At 27.7% G+C, this 12,879-nt stretch overlaps 1 protein-coding gene across 1 annotated transcript in view; it reads right to left on the bottom strand.

The window, feature by feature from the left end:
- The window catches only part of LOC142332992 (GATA-binding factor C-like), a 380,666-nt gene that overhangs the window by 167,196 nt on the left and 200,591 nt on the right, over window positions 1–12,879 (bottom strand). The gene's annotated exons all lie outside the window — the stretch shown is intronic.

Genomic DNA, 12,879 nt, shown 5'->3' with positions numbered 1-12,879 from the left:
CGGTTACTATTATTATAAACTATTGTATTTTTTAAAAGGGGGCTGATACAAAAAAAATAAAAGTATATGGAAACTGTATTCTGTTTATTGTTATTATTATTATTATAAAGGGATGAAACGATGAAGGGTGTACTCTATGAGGACAGTAGTAGTTTTGGTATACCTTTTTAAAGTAACGGAAATCAGATACGATATTTTTATTTTGGAATATAAAGCGCCCTTAACATACACTCAGCAATAGGTGGGATACAAAGTATAGTTTGGTACATATAAGGGTAGAAAAAAGAAACAGAAAAAAAATAAATGTAAGGGATGTTTGAATTGGTAAGGATGTTGTTAATATATTGATTGCAATACTCTAGTGGTAGTAGTAATGGAAAGAGGGGGTAATTTCCTCCCTCTCACCACTAGAAGTTAGTGTAGACAGAGAGGTGGGGATCAAAAGTAAGAAGAGAGAATGCTGTAATAATCTATAGAAAAAAGTTTCCCCTCGCTATTCAGGTTAACAAAAGCTACTGTCACAAAATGTATATATATATATATATATATATTTATATATATATATATATATATATATATATATATATATATATATATATGCTTAAACTGTAAATTGTATATATTATTTCATAGTGACAAAAAAATCTGAAACTAAATTTTTATCCCCACTCTTCTCATTCCATTGCCAACTATATTATTTATCCATCCACAATCCTATGCCACAAAAACTACAACGATATCTAAGTGGCACAGGACAGGAGTATGTGTGTATATATATGTATATATATATATATATATATATATATATATTCGATACAGCAGGCAAAATATATCCGAACTATTCCTTTATAAAGGTTAAGTCTACAGCGTATAATATTATACTGACAGGGGTCTATTCAGTTGAATATGGGGCGTGTAAATCAGAAAAGAACACAATTATTACATTTCATAGTCATGGTGCTATATACGATACAATGAAGTTGATACGCGGTGTTCAAACTGCGTTAACGAATTGATTTTACAGTTCTCAGCGTGTGGTATCTTTATAAATTGATGGATTGAAAAGAAAAAGTAAAAAAAAAAAATATTTATCTAGGGAAATAATAATCGATATATAAAGAAAACAGTTAATACTCTAATCGTTAATAAAATTGTTTTATGACCATCTAAATTCTTGAAACACAAATTAAGTTTAAAATTAATAAATTAATGTTTAATCGATAGTATTTATAAATCATTTATAATTTACAGCACGTATATAAAATTGCAGGATCTTTGTTCGTATAAAGGTAAAATTTAGTTTTAAATGAAATTTAATTTCAATGGTATCGGTGTTATCTAGTCGTTAAGGTTAAATTTATGACACTGTTTTAAACATTACTACCTCAGATTTGATAAACATCAATTACTAAACAACCACTTTTAAAACAATGCTATCCCAATCATTGATTACTGTAACAATCGAACGATCGATTGTTTTAAATTAAAATTAAAAGTTCTTATTTATACAAAACCTAAGAAAAAAAATCGTATCATTTGAAATTTTTAAGTTTACAAATCATACTTTTTTTTTTAAAGAATCAGCTGAATTAAAAGCAATAAGATTAATATTTAATTTACCGAGTATTGAGAAGTCTAACTTTTATTTTGTTTGTTTGCGCATCTGGGATAATATGTATATATATATATATAAAGCACACTTCAAATACACCTAGGACTTTTCAAATTTTCATAAAATTATGTAATAACTCTCTTTGTTAGTAGGCGAAGCAACGGCCGTCTCTCTCGTTCCCTCTATGTCTATCTCTTTCTGTTTAGTTTCCAGAACCACCGAAACGTATTACTTAAGAGGATGAATGAAGACGATGTATATGAATATAAATAAAGTGCAGTCTTGTTCAATCGAGGTCGTCCGTTCCTGAGATGTGTAGTTAATTGAAACCCAACCACCAAAGAACAACCGGTGTTCTTTGGTGGTTGAATTTTAGATCGTGGATACCGATCCACGATCTAGTATTCAAATACGTATAAATCTTTCCTAGGTAATTAACCTTAGAACACTCGACTTCGATATCAGCAGCTGATTTGCGATGACGAGTTCACCGCTAGACCGATCCGGTGGTTGAAGCAACGACCCTAATAAATTGAAAGGTAACGATTTAATTAATTATCTACTTAAATATTGAAACCTATCTGCAGTGTACAGGATTAAAACTAAAAATTTTCCAAAAAAAAAAATATATAAGTGGTAATCTTACATTTTCTAACGATTGATTTTTTTGTTTTGTTTACGAAAAATGAGTTACCAGTGAATTTATCCTATTTTACTGGATGATTTAATTCTTAAAATCCAATAATAGATCAGTCGTTTGGCCAATTTCTTTTTTTTTGGATGGAGATTGGATAGGATTGTTGTACGGGAAGTTTCCGTCGCCGGGTCAATGTTGCTGACAACAGATCAAGTAGACTCCTCTCCAGAAGTGACAATGACTATTGCACCCCCCGCAACCGCTAAATAATATTGCTTTAGCTTCAAACCACGCGCTGTGCCGTACATAATATTAATATACTGCCAGTTCCAATCCTATCGTTTCTTTTTCTTTCGTTTCTTCTTTCTGCCTCACAACACTCCTATTCACAGTTTATTTATCTCGTTGTAGAGTTCAATTTATTAAATTAAATGCAAAATGAGCGAGTTTCTCTGTTCACAGAATTACTGATAATAATTTTCATTTCCTAATATTTTCCGGTTTGTTTAAAATATAAATTACTTAATTTACATTTAAAAAATACTTTCTGGAAGAACAACAAGAAATAAAATATATAATATCGACGCTTCATCACCGCAAAGCCAATGACCTTGCTAAAGACAAGCCGTAAGTAAAAAAAAATATTTACTTATGTTATCGCGATATAAGAAATTGTTTTAAAAGTATTAAGAAACTTATAGAAGTTTGATTATCAGTTCAAATAATGATTTATTAGATGGATGAATCGGTACATAAGGGTATTTAAATTTGTACATAAAACCGTTGTAATGTGATTAAATAAAACAGAATATTATTGTTTATAATAATTTTATCAAACATGGCCCGTTGGTATAATTATACGAAAAATAATTAAAATATAAACCCACTTACCAACAATCTTTTAATGCAGCCTAGCGCTTTCGGAAACGAATTCTATCTTCAGGAACTTAATTTTGTTTATTAATTAAAACTGCCGTCATGAGTAGAATTGTTATGTAAAGTGTGTAAAATATATAATATATTTTACACACTTTCCACAATAATTCTACTCATGACTACATAGTTTTAGTTAATAAAAAATATTTTAGTTCCTGAAGATGGAATTCGTTCCGAAAGCGGAAGGACACATTAAACGATTTTTGGTAGGTAGGTTTTATACTTTAACTATTTATTGTATTATTATTTCTATTCCACATAAGAGTATTTTTTTTTAGTCTTGTAAGATGATTTTGAGATTAACCTCGCTTTGAAGGGTCTTAATTAAACGCTAACCTTGGAATAATTAAACATTTATTATTCGCCCCTATTAACATATTAATTTATACTTTAGCTATCCAAGTAAAGAAAAAAATAAGTTTTCAACTTACATAAAAGGCTGTCATATTTTTGTCCCATACCGACAAATATGATTCACTTAGATCGATGTTTCGTAGATTAAATTTTTATATAGATCCCTATATTTATATCGGTCAAATGCGCGGTTAAGTCGTTAATGAAAACGATATTCATTAGTATAAATCCAGAAAACAAACTTTTATTCGCGTTACCAGAGAATCATCCTTCTTAAATAGATTACGCCTTGGTTTTTAGTTTTATTTATAAATTATTAAACGATATTTCGAATATTTTATTTCTAATAATTAAAATATTGTTTTTCTTCGGAAATAACTTTAATCATTCTATATAACTGTTACGTCTATTCTATTATGCTTTTAACGTATTTGTAAGAGCGTACTCTAATATATAGCAATTATATTCTAAAATAACTATTACTTTCCGTTGTTAATTTATTTTATTTTATATTCGGACCACTATTATTTCATAAAAATTACCATTTAATTTTTTTTACCGACTTCAAAGAAAAGTACGGTATTATTTTCGGTTTAACGGTAGGATTGCTGGGGGTGAAAAGGAAAATGAGAAGTACGAAAATACCATTCACTTAAAATCTAGTTTCCTTCAATATTTATTTATAACTCTGTGTGTAAATTTTGTGGCTCAAAAATCTCTAAAATTACTACATCAATTTCAATGAAATTAAGATATGATGTAGTAGTAAATCTGAAGTTGTGCATGTGAAAATTTTATGAAGAGTGTTTGAGTTATTTTTGAGTTACGCTCAATTTAAAACCAAAAAAAATTGAGCTCGGCTAGCAGAAGCGTGGTTCTTTAAGGAACCGCCACGCAAGTTGGTTTTAACTGCATTTTGGAACGTGGAAACGAAAAAATAATGAATAGTCTTACGCAGAACTTCGAAAGATTTGTTAATAATAATTACAACCACTTCTCAATGATTTCTCTAGTAATTCTTACTTTAATATAATTATAAACGTGTAAATACTTTCGTGAACAAGTTTTTAATCATGATTTTCGTTGATCCTTCCAGATGAAAGCTGGAGGAATATTTTTAATTTTTTTCTCTGATATATTAAACTACTACTCCTGATATGGTATTAATGAATTAACGTGCTATAATCCTAGAAGATCTTTATTTGTTTATTTATTACCGTCCTTATTCTCATTATTATTGTGAGTTGTTTATTATTGTTACTTATTATTATGACTATTGTCATTATTATTGATTTGTCTTGTTTTATTTATGTTCTTTAATTAATAAATTGTAATTATGTAAACATTTTCAATTGTCAATCTCTCAATATCCTGATCGAACCGCGAACACGCGACAATATCATCCTCATTCATCCTGTAAAGTAATACGTTACGGTAGTTCCGGAGGCTAAACATAAAAAAAGGAAAAAAGCTACTTACTCGTTGCTTTCCTTCCACTTCTGATATCGCTGATCATTATTTTCAGTCTTTTCTTTTAACTGCTACGCGTTAGAGTTTCACTCTATACCTTTTACTCCATCGTTAAATTTAGCGTTTATGTTTGAGACTGTTCTGTTATTATGTATGTGTCTTTCTCAAAAAATTTATACGATAATGAATTTACGTTAGTTTTCGATAAACTTATTTTTTATCATTTTTTTCTCTCGAATATTTTATTTAAAAAAATACATGGGTGTACAGTAAAATCCCCACCCCCACCCCGTTCAAAAATAATCAATCAACGATGACAATTGATCTTTGGAAATGGTGCGTACGATATTGCTATTCCAGTAAAATTATTTTTTAAACATGTAAACCTTCGATGATCAGTTAAATACGGCGATTTCGTTTTAATACTTTAATTTATCTTACACTTTATTATTAGTTTTCGCTTTATTAGTTCATCTTTGTTGTTAAGCTCAACTAGTTAAATTCAATTTTCTCGATCAATTTAGATCAGTATAAGCTAGGTATCTACTGTTTATATGAATTATAGTAAGTAAAAAATAAATAGTAATAAACGGGTTTGAATTTGTAAAAATTAAGATAAGAAATACTTTTTTAACGTTTATCATGAAAATTTAATTTTTTCAATTTAATCCAACAAAACGTATTTATAATAATACCATAAAATAAATAAAAATCTTGTTCTCGTAAAAAAAATTCCTTACGTATCATATATTTAAATATAGATTATCTATGTGCGGGTGTGTGTACATGCCTAAGGAGAAATAAAGAGAGAGAGAGAGCAGAATATATAAAACAAACCACTTTAGGCTTAAACGCAAAGTGCAAGCTTATAATTTCAACAATATAATAAGTTATACATCGAAACTAAAAATCGTAAACCGGTACGGAATAATGCAACTGACATTGGCAGTTTGCTGTGTTTATTACAGCGTAGTGTAAATAGTGCACGTACAACTTGGAAATAACACACACGCGCGCACACACACACACAATATTGAAATATATATACATAGTGAATACAGGATGTATATTATGTTATGTTACGGTTACTTATTTTATTTTCTAAAACTACATTAAAGTTGCAAGTTGTTTGTTTCACTAACTGATAATCACCTACTATACTCGGGTTGAAATATAACCTTAGGCAATAATTTCGTAACGTTCAGTAGAGTACCGTATTACAGATTTCAACCGATCTTGTATCCTTTCACTTTACCATATCAATAGTAATATATATATTATATATATATATATATATATATATATATATATATATATATTTTTACGAATAAAAAAAATCAATTATATTATGCAAATAAATTATATATGATTTATGTTTATTAATTTCATCAAATATATTAAATCTATACGGAGTCTATTCTTTAATGCATAAATAAAACTGTTTAAAACAAATAACATTAATTAAAACAAAAAAAGATAATAATATTATAGACGTTACCATCAAAAATGAAGCCTGGATTAAAACTAAAAAAAATTTAATGTAAAAAAATTCCTAGAAGTTTATATCATACATTATTCTTAAAAGATAATATGTTTATTTCACTGGTAAGTTGGTTTTTAGCACCATATTTTACATACAATTTTTGGTGAGAAGTTCTCGCGTACTTTATGTACCAAAATTGCAATGTTTTATATTTCTAGTGGCTTGGGTTAAAAAGTTCAAAAAACTTTTAAAAATTAATGTTTAGAAAAAAAAATACGCTTAAAAAATAATCATGTATCAACAATTTTTTATAAATTCGTACTATATATATATACTAGTATCCCCATTGCGCTTTCACCCGCTCTACGCTCTACATGGTTACTTGCTTTTCCTGTCGCGGTCAACTTTTAGATAGATTTCATAAGAAAGGTACCTATTGTAATGGACACCGTGATTTAACTACCGGAAAATTTCAATATATCTTTGCGTTTCACATCCCCCAGACCACAAAACCACCATCGGTTCAAAGCTTTATATATACATTTATATATATTTCATTTTATGTAGACACGATATCTGCCGTAATTTTGCGCCAATCACTTTCAAATCGATACATAAAATATAACGATCCAAAATTTCAATCGATTTCGTTAATGGGTAAAATCGGACCATGGGGGTGGAAATGCTTTTTCGAAAAAACAAAATATCACTGTAACTTTCTTAGTAAGTAAAATATCCAATTCGTTTTAAGTTTCTCCTTTTCTTTGGATAAGGCCTTAAAACCTATTTAAGTAAAGTTTTTTGATATCATAAATCATTGGCCCAGGGGTTGGAAAAAATGGAGTTTTGAAGACAAAAAATCATACCTCCCTTAATAGGCACAGTATCGAATCGGTTTTAAATGGTCGTTAGTCCTTTAAATATTACCTAAAACCTTTATTTGAAATAATTTTTGATATGACCAACCCTTACGGCGTGGGAAGACCAAAATGTTGCTGGAATTGTAAGAAAATGGAGCTTGTCATATGTTAAACATGTGAAAATGTTTTTCAAATTCAACCGCTGATGTATTGAGGAAATTTGAAGTTTTTCTTAACTTTTGGAAATCTTTTTTATCCCCTATTTAGCACCGGTGAAATCTACCTCCGCCTTCCGGCGTGCCGAAAGGGATTTTTTTATATATATGTATTTAGTTAATAAACTGAAAGCAAGTGCAGCCAGTCGCTTACTTAATTCGATTCTAATTTACAATACTAGAATTAACAATAAATAAAAATAATTAATATTTCATCTAACTAAACGTAAAGTGGACGACATGAAAACAGACACGTAATTATAACATCAATTTTCTGCCAAAAATCGGCTATTTGTTAACTGATTTTCAATAATAAAATGTCATTATGTCAAAATAAAAGGCTTAATTTTTTATTAAATAACATAAATTTTGATAAAATTAACATTTACAGAGATATAACGGATTGAAAAATAAACATGGTCGCCATTTTGTAATTTGCGAAGGTAATTAATTCCTGATTTTTTTGCCCATTTTAAAACTTTATAACCAAGACGTTTAGAAAATATTAATGTGATTCCTTTATCCGAACTTGAGATATAAATTTTTATATAAAAATAACAAAATGGCTGACTAGGGGAGAACGAAGGATAAATCACCATTTTTCCTAAAGATACTTTTTGATTAATTTTACAAACAGAATCCAAAAACGTATAGCCAGCCCACCATTTTTGAAACACTCTGTATATAAAAAATGTACTGTATACAGTACATATTACTTTACACCAAAAATCAGTAATTTATTGCTAATCGTTGTGACAAAAAAAAAAAATTAATTTATTTTTGAAATTCCGTGTTTAAAGGCGTAAAATAAAGTAACAATGATATTTACTATTTGTTTAATTTCTTGATTGATTAATTTCTGACTTGATTTTTTTATGCGAATAATCTTCATAAAGAATATCGATAATCTAGTTCATAGATTTTTAGAAATTCCGAATTATCGACTTATTAATTTAAAAATAATATATATATATATATTCTGTATATGTGAGTGTACATGTGTCATATGCCTTGCTTTTAAAAGCACTTAAAGAGGACAGAATAAATAAAGCATAAGTGTTTAGAGGTTAAAAGATATATGTGAGAGGCAATTCAAACTGTTTTCTGTTTTTCTGATTACGTAGTAGGCGTGTCACTCTTACACACTTCAGTCACACTTCAAGCATTAATCGATTGAATTGATTGCAACCCTGAATAAAACAACAGAATATACACGTGTCTACACTAAAACAATACTGTAAAAAATATATACCCTTAAATAAGTACTATAATCCAAAAGAGGGTGAAAATGGGATAAAAATAAATAAAACACTGTTAAACAAATAAAACAAAAGTATAAATAATTCCAAAAAAAATCGATTAAACATTACTTTCCTGTATTTTTTATTTTTTTTTTAGGTAGATGCGTCGTCGTCTAACGTGGACGCAGAACATTAGCAATCCCTTTCCATCTTTTCATTAATTTTAATATTACACGGAAGGTCATTTCCTTTCCAGTAACGGAATAGGTTCATTTTTTCTTTATTTCCATGTGTGAAGATAGGATGAATTATTTTTTTATTCTCCGCGAAGATTGTTATTTAAAAAAATGTTTTTTTTTCTTCATTTTTTATTACACTTGTTTTTAATTAATCAATTAGATAAACTAATCAGACAATAATGATTAAAAAATTGATGTTGATTCCACTGGTTGTTTAAAATATTATATTTTAATTTAATAACTTGTGTCAAACTGAGATAAAATTTTAGGATGCATGTACAAGAATTTTATGTAGTGGACGATACGTTAAATAATTTTTTTTCGATATTCATCAACTGAAACTTACTTTATTATTTAATTATATTTATTTTTTTAAAACAAAATAGAATTTCATTTCATTAAAAAAAAACAAATATATATATATATTCTAGAAAGAAGTCTTCTTTAACAATGTGAATTAAATTTAAAAAAAAATTATTTAGAATAATAGTAATTCAATCTGCATTACAACAGATGGTTATTTTAGTTCACCTTAATAATATGAAGTTGAGTTTAAGTAATCTATATAATTTAAAAGAATATTATAGTGTATACACAGGATGATTCAGAAGGAAAGGTAAATTATTCTAGAGCTTGTAATAAGAAAAAAATTTCAGACAAATATATATTCCAAAACGCTTTACCCAAAAAAAACAAATTTGACAAGATTTCAGTTCTATCCGGTGAAATAAGGTCATACTGAAACTTTTAAATCGTTATACAGAGTATTTCAAAAATGGTGGGCTGGCTATACGTTTTTGGATTCTGTTTGTAAAATTAATCAAAAAGTATCCTTAGGAAAAACGGTGATTTATCCTTCGTTCTCCCCTAGTCAGCCATTTTGTTATTTTTATATAAAAATTTATATCTCAGGTTCGGATAAAGGAATCACATTAATATTTTCTAAGCGTCTTGGTTATAAAGTTTTAAAATTAGCAAAAAATCAGGAATTAAATACCTTCGCAAATTACAAAATGGCGACCATGTTTATTTTTCAATCCGTTATATCCCCGTAAATATTAATTTTATCAAAATTTATCTTCTTCGCTTAAATATTAAGCCCTTCATTTTGAACATGAAATTTTATTTTATAAAATCGGTTAACAAATAGTCGAGTTATTGGAGAAAATTGATGTAATTTTGTGTCTGTTTTCATGTCCTCCACTTTACGTTCAATTCGATTAATTATTAATTATTATTATTTATTGTTAATTCTAGTATTGTAAATTAGTATAAAATTAAGTAATAATTTTCTCACAATAATAGAGCTAATAATTATGACAAAAAATTATAACAATTTTATTCCATAACTCGACTATTTGTTAACCGAATTAAAAAAATAAAATGTCATTTTTTTCCAAAATAAATTGATTAATATTTTAGCGAATAACATATTTTGATAAAACTAATATTTATGGAAATATAACGGTTGAAAAATAAATATGGCTGCCTTTTTGTAGTTTGTGAAGGTAATTAGCAAATGATTTTTTGCTAATTTTAAAACTCTATTACCAAGACGCTTATCAAATATTAATGTGATTCGTCTATTCGAACTTGATAAATAAATTATTGTATAAAAATAACAAAATGGTGAACAGGGGGAAAACGAAGGAGAAATTTCCATTTTTCCTAAGGATTGTTTAGTTTTAAAAGTAGAATCCGCCTTTGAGGATTGCACTTGTATAGCCAGACCACCATTTTAGAAACACACTGTATAAGTGGTAAACCTGATGGTTTCTTACGTTTTTTGAACTGAAATTTGAATAAAATTGGTTTCAGATCAGTATCTCCATAGCCTTCATGACTAATAGAATAATTCGGTACGAAAAACAGGTTTAGATTTGAAGTACATTACTTTGTTAAATTACTAATAATTTCTAAAGCTTATTATTAAACCTAGTAGAGAATTTTATGAAAAATTCATGCGATCAACATTTATTATAAGAACTAAAACTTCAACGAAAAATTTTATCAATAAAAAAATTAAAAAGTAATAAATTTTTACTTTCTTGTACGAAGTAAAAAACGTATTGTGATCGCGACAAATTTCGGTTTTCAGATTTCAATGGAAATATCCATTTTGACCATCCCTGAATCCATTTTCACTAGTTTCGGCGTGACGTCAGTACATACGTATACATCTCGCATAATTAAAAAAAAGATTGGCCGTAGAATGTTGAAATTTTATATTTAGGACTGCTGTAACATCTAGTTGTCCACATCTCCTTTTGATTGCCATCGACTGGGCCGAAAATGTGTATACAGTCAGACCTGTAAATAAAGCGGGGTTTTAATTTTGAAACATTTGGATTTTGGACTGTTTCTTTAACTGCAATAATAAGCCGTCGTTGAGAGCTCTTCAACGATATATAAGTGGTACTTATTTTCATTGGTTCCAGAGTTATAACCAAATAAAATTTTAATTAATGAAATATTTGGATCTTACAAGGGGAAGCCACATCGGTTCGAATCCAACTTCATATACATATTTTATTTTTATTTTTTTCTTCTTTTTTAATTACATATATTGATTTATTAATCATTTATTAACTTTCGATTGTAAAAAACATTTTAACGATAAATAATAATTCAATAATAGCAATACAAAAAAAAAAATGAAAATATATCAAAAGATATTAATGAAATAAAATTTTATGTACTTTTAATTTTAATTCAAAGAATTTTACAATCTTCGATTAATAATTATTAATAAATCAATACATTTAAATTAAAAAAAAAAAATGTATACGAAGTCAGATTCGAACCGTAGTATGCATAGTTACAGATCCGACACGTTATACCACTCACGCGAGGTGAAACAAAATTAATATATAAACTAATATAAAATGCTAAGGAAATTTTTAGCAGCATAAACTTTGTATATGTAATTTAATAGGCATGTGTATGTAATTTAATGTGTACACATCAGATTTTTCTGTTTTACGATATATATCAAAAATACTACGGGAGTTACATTCTTGGAACCTGTTTTATTCAATTTTTCAGGTTATAAAACATAAGTAACCATCAAGTTTACCCCTTTATATAACCTTACTTCACTGTGGGGGGGGGGGGGCTGAAATCCGAGCGAAATTTTTCGTTAGTCGTAATTCGATAACAAAACGTTCTCTACCAAATGTTTTTATTTCTCTTATTTCAGGTTCTGGAATCAGTTACCAAATTATTTACCTCACCACCCGAATCTTAATTTATTTAATTATGTCGTCTGTATTTATAAATTTTAAAATTGTGCTTATATAGATATACAATAATTCATAATAACGAATCAATGATAGTGTTTAAAAGTTACTAAAATGAGTTTCAATCCTAGTTTACTTTTTTTAATTTTAAGCTCAACGTTCACATATTTGGATTTAAGCTTCAGTACTAACCAAAATTAAAAATAGCTATAAAGTGATTAGCGACTAGATTTGAACAATATTATACTAGATTTTCCCTTTCTCAACGAAGTTAAAACTTAATCATTAATATCTTTATTATGGTTATAAATCAAGGAATCGCTGATTTTTTCCACACTTTATCACTGTTTTGTTAATTCGTGCGATTTTATTTTATTACATTTTTCATAAAACAAAATTTAATTTAAAAAAAGATAAAAAAATTAATGTATATTATTTTTCTTTTTTTATTAGTGACTCGACTTTATATTACGAAACACGCAGGGGTCATACTAAAAAAAAGTGATATTCATTAATCTTTTCTTACCGCTTTTTTCTCTTTTTAATCTTTTATGAACAATGGTGTCCTATTATGGGAACTTTCTTTTTAATTA

This window comes from Lycorma delicatula, chromosome 12 (genome assembly GCF_047948215.1).
Source record: "Lycorma delicatula isolate Av1 chromosome 12, ASM4794821v1, whole genome shotgun sequence".
In the NCBI taxonomy this organism is placed as follows: domain Eukaryota; kingdom Metazoa; phylum Arthropoda; class Insecta; order Hemiptera; family Fulgoridae; genus Lycorma; species Lycorma delicatula.
The sequence above is the reverse complement of the archived record's forward strand: the minus strand, read 5'-3'. Positions and strand labels throughout refer to the sequence as shown.